Genomic DNA, 11999 nt, shown 5'->3' on the forward strand with positions numbered 1-11999 from the left:
GAAGTCCCACTCAAAATCCATGAGTCTCCTTAGCAGAGTGGACACGTGGGTTCACTGTGGTTCTCTTTCTGGTTGTAACTTTGCCAGTTTTCTTGGATACGACTCTGCCTCGTCCAGTCTTGGTGCCTCTCTCAGGGTTTATTCCAACGAAACGCCTGAAAAATTATAGTGTTTATTCAATGTGTAAAAATCAAGGTGTTGAACTGAATCTGATAAATAAAACAATAAAAGGCAGAAAATGTATAGAGTTAGGATTGAAAACATAAGAAAAATTCAGGTTCTACTTAAAGTATCTAACCTCTGGGTGAACTTGAGAGTGCATGCTGCCTCTTCTTGGTATTCCAGATTAAAGGTGTAATACGTGGAAAATAGGGGGAGCAGGCCCTGTCAGGAACGTGGGCTGAATCCCCTCACATATAATGTGTCCCTCAAGGCTGACCATCCAGCACTGAATTCCTGCCATGTCACCTGAAAGCACATGGAGAGATGTTACATTTTTCTTGTTACAGAATAGTTGTTGTGCATCTTGTTGGATTTGCAACAGAAAGAAGTACAGCTGTGTTTTTTGATGCTCATACAACCATGGTACAGTTGGAGGTGCTTTTGATGATGATCCCGCCTTAATTAACTGATTAATTGTGTCATGTGATGAACATGCAAGTACGCTACTTACTATGATCAGTAGGGCAGCAGTAAAGTCATCTACTGCATCTGCAATATCAGAGAAATGTGTCAAAAATCAATCTAAATACAAATGAACAGTCCCTTGCACAACGCAAGGTGGAGAAACAGTCACGGTTACAGCAAAACAAATATTCTTCAGTACTTAATTTGTGATCCAATAAATATCTTGAAAATAATATTGCCTTTATTTGAATCTGCACTGTGACACACAATAATTAGCATGCACTGTAGTCTTACATAATATTGGTCGAAGTGACTTAAACGGTAAAATGTTTACACAAGACTATCATAAAGTTTCATGAATTCACTGGCAAAATGCAGGTGTCAACACACATTAACTCAGTAGAAATTAAAATATGCTCCTTGTGTTGTTTGATTAATTATCTTTGAAAATTTAGCTAGCTGGTAAATCCTTCTATAGCACGATGTGCACATGCAGTAATCATCAATGCAAACAAAACAAATACAATCAAATAAAACAATGATATAAATATATAATATAAAACAATCAAATAAAATTGCTATACTCACCAAATAATTAGTTAGATGGGGATGGATCAAGAATGGCAGGTATCTAGCTTCACATGTGCAGCTCAGGCAATGCTCTTCCCAGAATGCCAAAAATACAGCATGATAGTGTTAGTTAAGATACTTTTATGGTAAAGTGCTGTATTTTAGGAATACATTACAGTTCTGTTAAAAAAAACTGAATGGACTGTAATTTAACAGATTTTCTTTAATATTAACAGTAAAGCACTGCATTTAAAAAAAACGCCTTAATACTGTTGAAATCCTGCAGTAAATTTACAGCAATTTGTTACAGTGTAGTTGCAGACACTTAGATACACAAACCTCTCTAATTATATACAAATGTATAATTCTGTTCTATTATGTACTGATGCCAATACTATACTGACAAACACTAGATTAGTATTTTCAAGTCAAGCTATATTTATAAGCCTACAGCTTGTGTGATAGAAAGTAAAGTGCAGTAAAGCTATTTTTTAACCCTAAAACAGGAGAACCTGTTTGTGCTGATTTTTATTATCATAATGTTTTTGTACTCTTGCTAATGCTCAAATTGCTGTGAGCTGAAATGAACCTATTTGAAAACAGAAGTACAATCAACATGAAATTCAACAGACAAATCCTGCTCATCGTTTTTAACGAAGAAGTAAAAGCCAATTATGGTGATGTATAATAAAACTGAAATTTACTGACTTCTCCAGGTTTACATCTTTATTTTATAGTCTATAGTCAGACATGCACAACTGGAAGCGTTTATAGATATAATAATGGAAGCTACATAAATCAAATAGCTGTCACTCATAGATTTGACAGCAAAATTAAGGAGAAGAAAGAAAGAGACGTTAAAACAACATGAAACCACAGCAGCTGCAGCCGACAGACACGTTGCTAGGCAGCGCAGTGTTGTTGATCTCTGTACGCTGACTGACACTGCATGTCATGCACACGTCTGAACATCATTATGTGCAAAGTCCTCCACTACCTGCTCTTACATTCAAATAGGTTTTATATCCCAGTGCTTTCACACAGACACTTTGTTAAACTCCAACAGAATTTAATGACCTTGTTACTCGCGGCTTTAATTTTGAGTGATTGAGCTGCTTCCTTTAGTTGGACGTTCAAAGGTCAGAACCCACTGCTGCCGGCTGTGTCGTTTTTCTTTTTTCACTTTAGTGCTCTGAGCCCTGAGGTGCACAATGTTTTTTCACAGACTCCTGATGCAGAAGCACATGCATGTGTCTTTAACCGCATAAAATGAATGATTGAAATACTTCTCTGACTGGTTTTACACAATATCCACAAGGTCAGTTATTGTTATTGACAGTTAATGATGGTTCCTCTGACCTATGTCTAAATGTACGTCTATCTGGTGGAATACACTTCAAGTTTGATTTTGTGTGTTCAGCTATGTCTTCTATGGTATTAAACATGCTTGGCTTGATGTATATCCACCTACATAATTAATGTTGCGTAATAAATTACAACCAATTATACCTTATGAAAGAGTATGAAATGTTTTGGATCTTTAAAGTGTATTTTTACAGCGGTCCCCCCTCAGTATGTATTTTGGTTGTGAGTGACCAGCAATAACTTACTGAGCTTAATCTCCTAATGAATGTTTATATGTTATTGTAATCTTTCTAGTAAATGGAGGACATGTGTTGCTGCCAGAAACATGAATGGGAATGACTGGGGAATGCTGTCATTTGAAGGAGATTTATTGATCTGCAGTCAGTAGTAATTATCAGTGTGTCGGTATTCTGGTCAAAAATGTCACAATTCCAAGAATGAACCTCGTCGTTACCATAGCAGAGTTGATCTCACCAGGCAGGTTACAACATCCACAAGGATGCATAGAACATTGAAAAAAACAAAGACATTTTGGAAAAATACATAACTGACCATTCTCATGTCTGTTTGCTAAATGTGATTCTAAAACCAGCAGCTGGTTTGTTTAGCTTAGCATAAAGACTGGAAACAGAGAAAAGGAGATCGCTCTGTCAAAAGTGTAACAGAAAATCTTTTGTAAAAAGTTGATGTTACACTTTTTCTTGACTTTAAGACTTCATCATTCAGGATAACATTAAATTAGCTACTGACCTAAGGTTCATATTTAGCAAACAGACATGAGAAAGGTCATCTTCACATCTCACACTCGCCCTGTTCCCACTGTGCATCTCAGGTGATTGGATCACAGTGGACAGCTCTACGTCAGCAGAGATGGGAATTTCAGCTCCTGTAAGGGATTTTATGGCTTGGAATTTTTTCCAATAGAAGGGTTCATCATTCTCTGCTTTTTTTTAGGGGTTATTATTTTTATAGGATAATGATAAACGATTTGGATGAAAATCAATCGTTGACATAGCACCAATCTTGTTGCATGTGTGGACTTGATTTAACACCACTGAATTAATTGTATTGCAAGATTTAATGTCAATCATCTGCATTGTAAACTATACACAAGCTGATGCCAAATCAATGTGATGAATGCAAGGGGGGGGGGTTCCTATGGAGCGACAGGGATCCTGTAATCTCACTGTTCACGTGGAAGGAGGTGACGTGGACTTGAGGCAGCAAAATTTGGGCAGAATTATTAAAGGGACATCTCAAGTAACCTACGATTCGGTTTCTTCAGTTCTAAACAAAGAGCCTTTGAAAAGATTTGGCATCGTTTGAGATCTGAAAACGCATTCAGAGGTGGTGTGGGCCAAATGTGGCCCCTTTCTTTAAGCAGTGAAAACACACATTTACTCAATCAATTTGATAACACATGTGCAGCTTTTGGAAAATGTGCTGCTGAGCATCAAAACCACCATAGACATGAAAAACAGCATGTGTCATTATTTGCATGTGTTTTCTGAAGTCACTATGTATTATGCTCTCAGGGCCACTGTGGTATTTCCCAAAATGTCAAACTATTACACATCCATTTGATTTGACCACACGCTTGTTTCTTGCACTATGTTTATAGCTTGTTGTTTTGTCCTCACATTATGGGAAAGACCAAAACCACACCCCCAATAGTTCGCCCCAATAATAAACACAATAACCATTGAACCACTACTGACAGTTGGAATATAGAGCCAGAGGCAGCTGACAAGTGTTGTGGCTTATTCTGGCATCTCAGCAGTTTGAATAATATTTACATGTACAAACCAGTCAGGTCAGTCCAAATATTCTGTACAAAAATTATGTAACATTTAATATAGTATAGGATGCTTTGAAATCCTCTGCCGATCTGAAAAGCTGTGCTGTTTACGTGGCCGTCACTCCCTCCATTCTGGTTGAATCGCAATTTCCTCTCCCTGCCAGCAACAGTCCCTGCCTCTTCATTAATGGTATCAGACCTGTGTCCGGCTGCTACAGCCTGTGTTTCCACATTAGTAATCTTGTTCCCTGGTTTCCCATGTGGGGAAGGCAACATGTCCCACAGAGAACCAGAGCGATCATTATCAGAGATCATTATCAGACTGGCTTTGTGGCAGCTGCTGGAGTTACTCGAGTTTCCAGTTTGTCCATCAAACATGTATTCTCATCACAGGGGAGCATATAATACATGCTGGCCATATTTGTCTTGGGGTGCAGGCTGATGCAGGCAAATGACAAGAAACACATTTTTTTGTCTGAGAAGAATGAGGTGGGAAAAGACAGTGCTCTCTTCTCTTTCCTTGTACTTTGACTGTAGTAATAATAACAAACATTCACACACGTGTTTGCTTACTACTTCTAAACTGGAAGACAAATAAAGGTAAGAAAGAGAAGTTGTCTTTAAAAAACATTCTCAAGGTCAGACGTCACAGGATATCTAAAAGCTAGACACATTTTGCTGTCACCTCAGACCTAGACTGATACTTAGATGAACATTGTATTGCAGTGTATATTTTAATCAATTTTATGTGTATTTTTTCTGTCTTTAAAAAAAAATATCTAAAAGAGCTTCACTTTCTGAATTCTTCCAGTCACTGAACTGAGTCATTGTGCCCCACAGGCCCAATAATGGGTCAGAGCATGTGACTGAGCAAACAAGTACATACAAATTCAACTGCACAGCTCTCCAGAGGAGAGTGGTCATTACAACAGAGTCAGTCTGAGGGAAACAAAAGTGTGAACAAAGCACTGTTTTGTTGTTGCTGTCACTCACACACAGACACCTCCCCCTACAGCAACATGCACACATCCCCCCCCCCTGCAGCCACACACGTGCATTCACACACACCCCTTCCCCTGCAGCCACACGCACACTCACACCCCCCTGCACACCCCCCTGCAGCCGCACACCAAAAACAAAACCATTTACTAGAAATGTATCAGGGTGTTTATTGTGCATTCACATGGTGTTGAAATAATCAGGAATTATTATGAATTTGTTAGGAATTATTTGTTAGGAATTTGCTCCAGACCTGGAAAATTGGGTACATTTGGTACACAAGCTGTATTGCTGACATCATCAGACAATCAGTTCCAAATAGTAGCTTCACTGTCAACTTTTAATGTTACACTTCTGTCACTCCCAAACTGCTATCCATCTCTCACAAGCACGACTTTTTAGCCAATGTAGACTTTTTTATAATTAGCGTGCAAGTTTTAAATGATTTATATGCCTGTGACATCAGATTTTTTTCTTGCTCTTCATTTTAATGCAAATAATAAGATGTGTGCTGTTTGATCGCATTAAACACAGAAATACAACACATTTTGTCTGTCTTCCACATTCCAACTCCAAAGCACATTTACACACCAAACAAATGATTTCACAACTCTGAGTGAGACAAGCAAACCCACAGACCTGACTTTGATCAGTTTTGTGTTTTTGAGCTAAATGAGTACATGTGTAACTGATTATCATTCAAGAACTTTGGCCTGTGTGAAACAGGCACATAACAAATAATATTCTCATATTCTCGTTCCTTAATATTGCATCTGCCCCCTGGGACGTCATCAGCCACACATTCCACCTCCAGTTCCAGTCCCCCTCTCGCATTGTGCTGCTCCTTCAATGTGTGTATTTGTATGATTGCCTGGAGGTGTCGGAGCAGAACTCCACCAGCTGCCACCTGTTTCCACAACCAAGAGCTCAACAAAACACTCAGACCTTCAACTTCCACACACGGTCAGATCACATGCTCTGCTACCAGTCAGGTTTGCTTACATTTTTAACATTAAGCATTCTGTTCTTTCTTCTGGTGTTTGTTTTCCTGCTCTCATCCCACTACAGTGATGCCAGCTCTCACCCTGGCCTCTGTTTCGGCCACCTCACCTGTCCAAACCTGCTGCTTTCCTTTTGGATCCCTGCTTTACACACTTCCCCCCTGAATTGAACAATTCAACAATTATTGCCCTTTACCCAGTCTCCCAGTTCTCAGCTTCATCCCTGTCTCCTGGTCTGTGTCTGCTCAGCTGCCTCTTAATGGAATAAAACAGAACAAAATTTTATTAATAACAGGAATTCCTAAAAGTCTTAGAAAAAGTTGTATTTTTTAGGCTCTTAAATACTTCAAATAAATGTTAGACAGGTCTTGATTATGTTTTCGTTCATTTAACGACGCGTCTATCATGCTTTAAAATTTGTTTTTGATGTCTGTGTGTTGCAGTTCTCTTCACAGTGATACAGATATTAGCACACAATATGGAACAGATAACTAAGACTCAAAGCATCCCATTCAGAATATATCTAAGTACAATCAGCTTGGCTGTGGGAGAGTCTATGGATACTGTCACTGCATATTGTTTTGTGAGATAATGAGGATTATTTTCTACACAGCTATTTCATTTTATCCTCAATTAAGGGGAAGTGGAAGTAATTGTCTGTTGTTATAGATTTATAATTTAAATAAGTAGTGCAAACAACATATTTTATGTAATTCATGTTCACATTAGTATTAGCTCATTTTAGAATTTGCCAAAACACACACAAAGTGACTGATATGGAAACTCTGCAAAACAAACTTTTCCCTCTTTGTTTGGGCCTCTCGTCTAAATGAACACAAAGTTTTAAGTCACTAAAACAAGGATTATTACAAAATCTCTGGTTTCTGTGTATCTATGTGTTATATGTTAAAGCGAAGTGAGGAAACGATGACGTCACAGCTTACTTCGCACATACTTCACTGTCCCTGAGTGTAATGAGCATTAGCTGAAACAACAAGCTCACCCACTGAGCATGCTCATAATGTCTCTGGTGTTTTGAAGGATTGTTGGTGTAGACTTTATCACTAACTACTTGCCCGGGATGCTTCTGAGTGTTTATAGACATTTCTATGTTTTTGGCTGGATGGAGACATTTTGTCAAGCCCAGGTCAATAAAGGTGGGGGCAATGAAATGTGGGCACAATAACAAGAATGGCTCTCACCATGCATGACTCCGTTCTGTCACAGTCTGTCCCCCTCGGCCCCCTTCTTCAGCTCCTTCTCATTTCTCCATGTATATTGCCTGCTACGCCCACTGTTTTTTTTTGCATGTGCTCCCTGTCTTCTTAGCATGCTGCATGGATAATCCAGGGAACATCAAAAGAATGGAGCCATCCGGGCCAAGCATAACTGTATTCCCATTTGTACAATAAAAGGTTTAACCATGTATCACTGACTGAAATCTAATCAATTTGTTGCCAGGCGACTATAATGGCTTCCTTTGTCTTTGTATGAATTGGGGCAGATGGAGAAAGCCCTGAAGCCCAACAGTATAGTATGTGTTTTGATGGCCTATAGGAAAACTTCCACCATCAATTAGTTGTATAGGAGGGCAATGTAAAGCCAAAGTTAAAGACAAGCTGCCTCCTTTTAAATTATATTTGCTTTCCCAGCTTGGAAATTGGATATCATTACACATCCAGTACATGGTTAATACGAGAAAGATGAACCATATCCTGGACTTTAGCCAAACATGTAGAGGGACCAGCATTGAAACAGCATCAGCACAGCAACTTGACTTAATTACAAAAGTTTGATTCAATGTTTTTATGGTATAATAATAATCACATGTGGTGCATATATATGAGTCCAGTCCAACTGAATTAAAGACAACGAACAAATGCCAAATGAGAAAATGATGTCCGGTCTTCCTTCCTTCATTCTGATTCAGGAACCAACTCTAATGCTGTCGGCCCTTCGTTGATTACACGCCTTGATTAGTCTCAACAGTGTCAGTCTTCACCTACTTATTTACTCCATGTGTTTTCTTGCCACTTCTTCTGTGAGTTGACCTGCGTTTTCACACTGTTTATTCCCTGTCTCTGTTTTTGAACCATCAGCTTAGTTTTTTGTCTGATTAAAGTCAGTGTATTAGAACTTTCCTCATGTGATGTCTGCATTTGGCTCCTCCCCTGTTTTTAGTCTTGAGATTTGAATTTGAAGTTCAAATTCAAAACAAAACAAGGGAGACCACCCAAGGACTAATATACATTAAATGTATTTAACTAATAGTAAGGATTTCACTGTTTTACTGTGCAATGTATCGATCAGTGAGTGGATGTGTAAGTGGATTAAGTGTGAAAATATGATGCGGACAAGAGATAAATAAAAACAGTAAATAATACCCAGAACACAACACAACCAAACTAAAAACTGGTGCCGAGGATTAATAAGTCTTCTTTGATTAGAAATCTTCCTGACTGAGTGAAACAACCTGCAGTATCTATTTTCAGAAATGAACTCTGGAATCTTTTCTGGAGTGTACCAATAAGAGAATGTCCAGAACACTGAGGGGTGGTGCCTGGGTAGAGCCATAGACTGTGTATAAAAAGTATAAATAAGGGTAGAGCATGCAGGGGGAAGGACATGATGTACGATTTCAGTGGAAAGCAGTGTTTTTGTTCATCAAAAGCTCTGGTTTTATTTGGTTCTTTCCAAGTTGATATCTTCGTCACTTCTTGCACGATGTATAGGTCCTCTTTTTCCTGAGATACTTGTGATCTTTCACTTTAGTTTCCATTGAGTTTTAGAAATGTCATCCATACACCCACTCTATCCTCAAATGTGCTCACTAGCACATTTTCCAGGCATTTTACCTGTGGATAATTTCAGGAAAATGTCCGGAGTTCAATGTGTGTGTGGAAAACATGATAAAGAGCTGCTATCTAAATACTGAGAAAATTAGCTTAAATGCTTAGGATACGCAGAGATGATGCTGTCCCACAATTCCTTACAACAATGTAGGTGACCCACATAAATACAGAGACAGCAAAACATCTGTTTTATTCTTGTGACATACTTGTGAACTTATGGAAACCCTTTTTTGATTGGCTGAGCTCCAAATCCATAAATGTAAATTCCTTTTCTTTCACATCTGTCCCGTCAGGAGTCATGGTGAAGAACAAGCATGAGGAAGTTGTAGTTACACAATCATTGTCATAACAAAATACAAATGTTTCACTAAATCTCATTTAAATATACACTAAAAATATATTTTTTTGACAAATACTTTGGAAATTATATATATGCTAATGTCTGAATATCATTCACTCGATCATTTTCTTTACTTAGTTTATTTTTTTATTTTTTATTTTTTGGTAACTGATGGTTGAATGTTCCCTGGGTAAATTAAAAACATCCTTTATAAGAGCTGTGAGTCTGTTGACAGGAAGCCATACATGCCCACAACATTAAATTTGTTATCTTTTCTACCTGCTCTCTTGGAGATTGTTTGAGGTTTCACAGCAGTCAGTGTCCAAATGCTACATTACTACCACATTGAGTTTTTATTCTCCCTCAGTCCATTCATTTTCAAGTCATCTTTTCAACTCAATCTTCCTGAGAAAACCAATTTCCCACCTAGAGAGAGAAAAAAAAAACTTACTTGCCCTGATATGCTTTTTGGTCATCAGATGATTGCTGGTGGGCTTCACAATTTGGTTCTTTATAAACCTAACAGTTCAGAACTGCCATCCCACTGTCCTGGCTCTGATGTACTGTGTACAGTGTTGTTATCTGATATCCCTTCCAACCACATGCAATTACACCAGCCTCCTTTATCTCCAACAGCCTCTCAAGTGCCACTTTAGATGCCCCCAACTAATCTGCCCCTGACAAAGAACCACCGGTCTCCTTATCCATCGTCTTTCCAAATCAAGCAGCCTCAATCATCACATCTGATTCCTCAGCCATCTCCAGTTTAAACATTCTTGAGTCTCCCCAAATAAAAAATCTTTCTTTGTCTATGGCTCCAGTAAAGCAGATCAATTCCAGATATTCATCACAAGTTGAGGGATCCTTGCTCCCTTTTTAAAGCCATTGGCCATTGATGGGAAATGGCCACGGGAAACACACATTAGGTTTTGGCACCGATCACAATGGACAGCCTGCGACAGCATATATCAAGGCTCCTCAAGTGAGAAGAAAAGGGACAAATCAAAGGTTAAAGATGCCACTGTTCTAAACGGAGTCATTAAGTCTCCACATGGACACACTGCACCAGAACAGCAGCAGTCTAATACAAGTTATCCATGTGTATACTGCTTCTTCACCTCTCACAGTTTATAAACCATCTGAAAAAAGCCTGAAATCACAAAGTGGAAAAATTATTTAAAAAGCCAAGGTGATGTTGGAAATTTGGCAGAAAATTAAAAGCAGGGGGCTGCAATTTGAGAAAACCTTATCTGAAATGTAATTATCAGTACAAAGCCATGTTGTATGATATAAACAATACTCCATTAACTGTACATGAACCCACAGTCTGTCACCCAGGATCCTGCTTAAACTGTTCATAGTGATATTTGTTTTATGTCATCTTAAATGATGGATCGGACCAGGTGCAGCAGAGTATCTTGGTTCAGAGGGAGTGCCAGGGAAGCTTAATCTGTGCAGTGGGACAGCAGACAAAGCAAAACCCTTGAAGGCAAAAATGTTAACCTGAAAATGCTGTGCTGCTTCATGCCCTGAGAAAAAAATGTCTCAATCGACAGTACATTAATCTCTGACGTGATTATTTTGGTCGAGCAGAATTATCCTGTTGATTAACTGAGGCAACGCATTTGTTTCCCAATGAAATCCTTCCCCAAAGGTTCAATATGGCCCAAATACTTACAGGGCCAATATTGTAACAATATTGTGTGTGTGTGTGTGTGTGTGTGTGTGTGTGTGTGTGTGTGTGTGTGTGCGTGTGTGTGTGTTTGTATAGGGCTGTGTATCTCATCATAATAATAAATATGTGAATATGTAAAAAAACGTATTAACATAATTATATGTTGAGGTTTCTATGATGACTGCAAAGTAGCCTCCACTTTGTTCTAAAATAACATTTGGTAATGGTAATGGTAATTAAAGTCATATAGGCTATACATCTTTTTCACGCTTGTGACATGTCCTACAGATACTGTCTTCAACAGATATTAAAGTGAAAGATGTCAGTGATGTAATCTCCTGCAGGCTATAATTATACAATTATACTAAATGAAAAAAACTTCAGGTGAGGAGCAAGCAGACCTAGAATATATGGGCAGTTGATTTTATGTTCTCATTCTGATCAAGGATGGAAAAAACTAGAAATCCTAGTGTTGAGTGAAGCACGGTGATGGACTGACTGTGCTTTTTAAAAATAACAGTTATTCAACAATTCTTTGAACTAACTTGAAAATACCATATGCAGTATATAGTGTGTATGTATGATTGTGTTCATTCAGTTTATACAGCATGTGTTCATACATGTGTATATATTTATATAACTACATATACATTTAGACGTATTCTCCTCTTTAAACTCTATGGTCTCCACCTGTTTCAATTTATCACCCTCCTTAATCTTCTTTTCTCCAATTGTCCACAGTTTGGGGATGAAAACCTGAGGAGAGGCTCAG

This window comes from Paralichthys olivaceus, chromosome 17 (assembly GCF_024713975.1).
Source record: "Paralichthys olivaceus isolate ysfri-2021 chromosome 17, ASM2471397v2, whole genome shotgun sequence".
NCBI lineage: Eukaryota > Metazoa > Chordata > Actinopteri > Pleuronectiformes > Paralichthyidae > Paralichthys > Paralichthys olivaceus.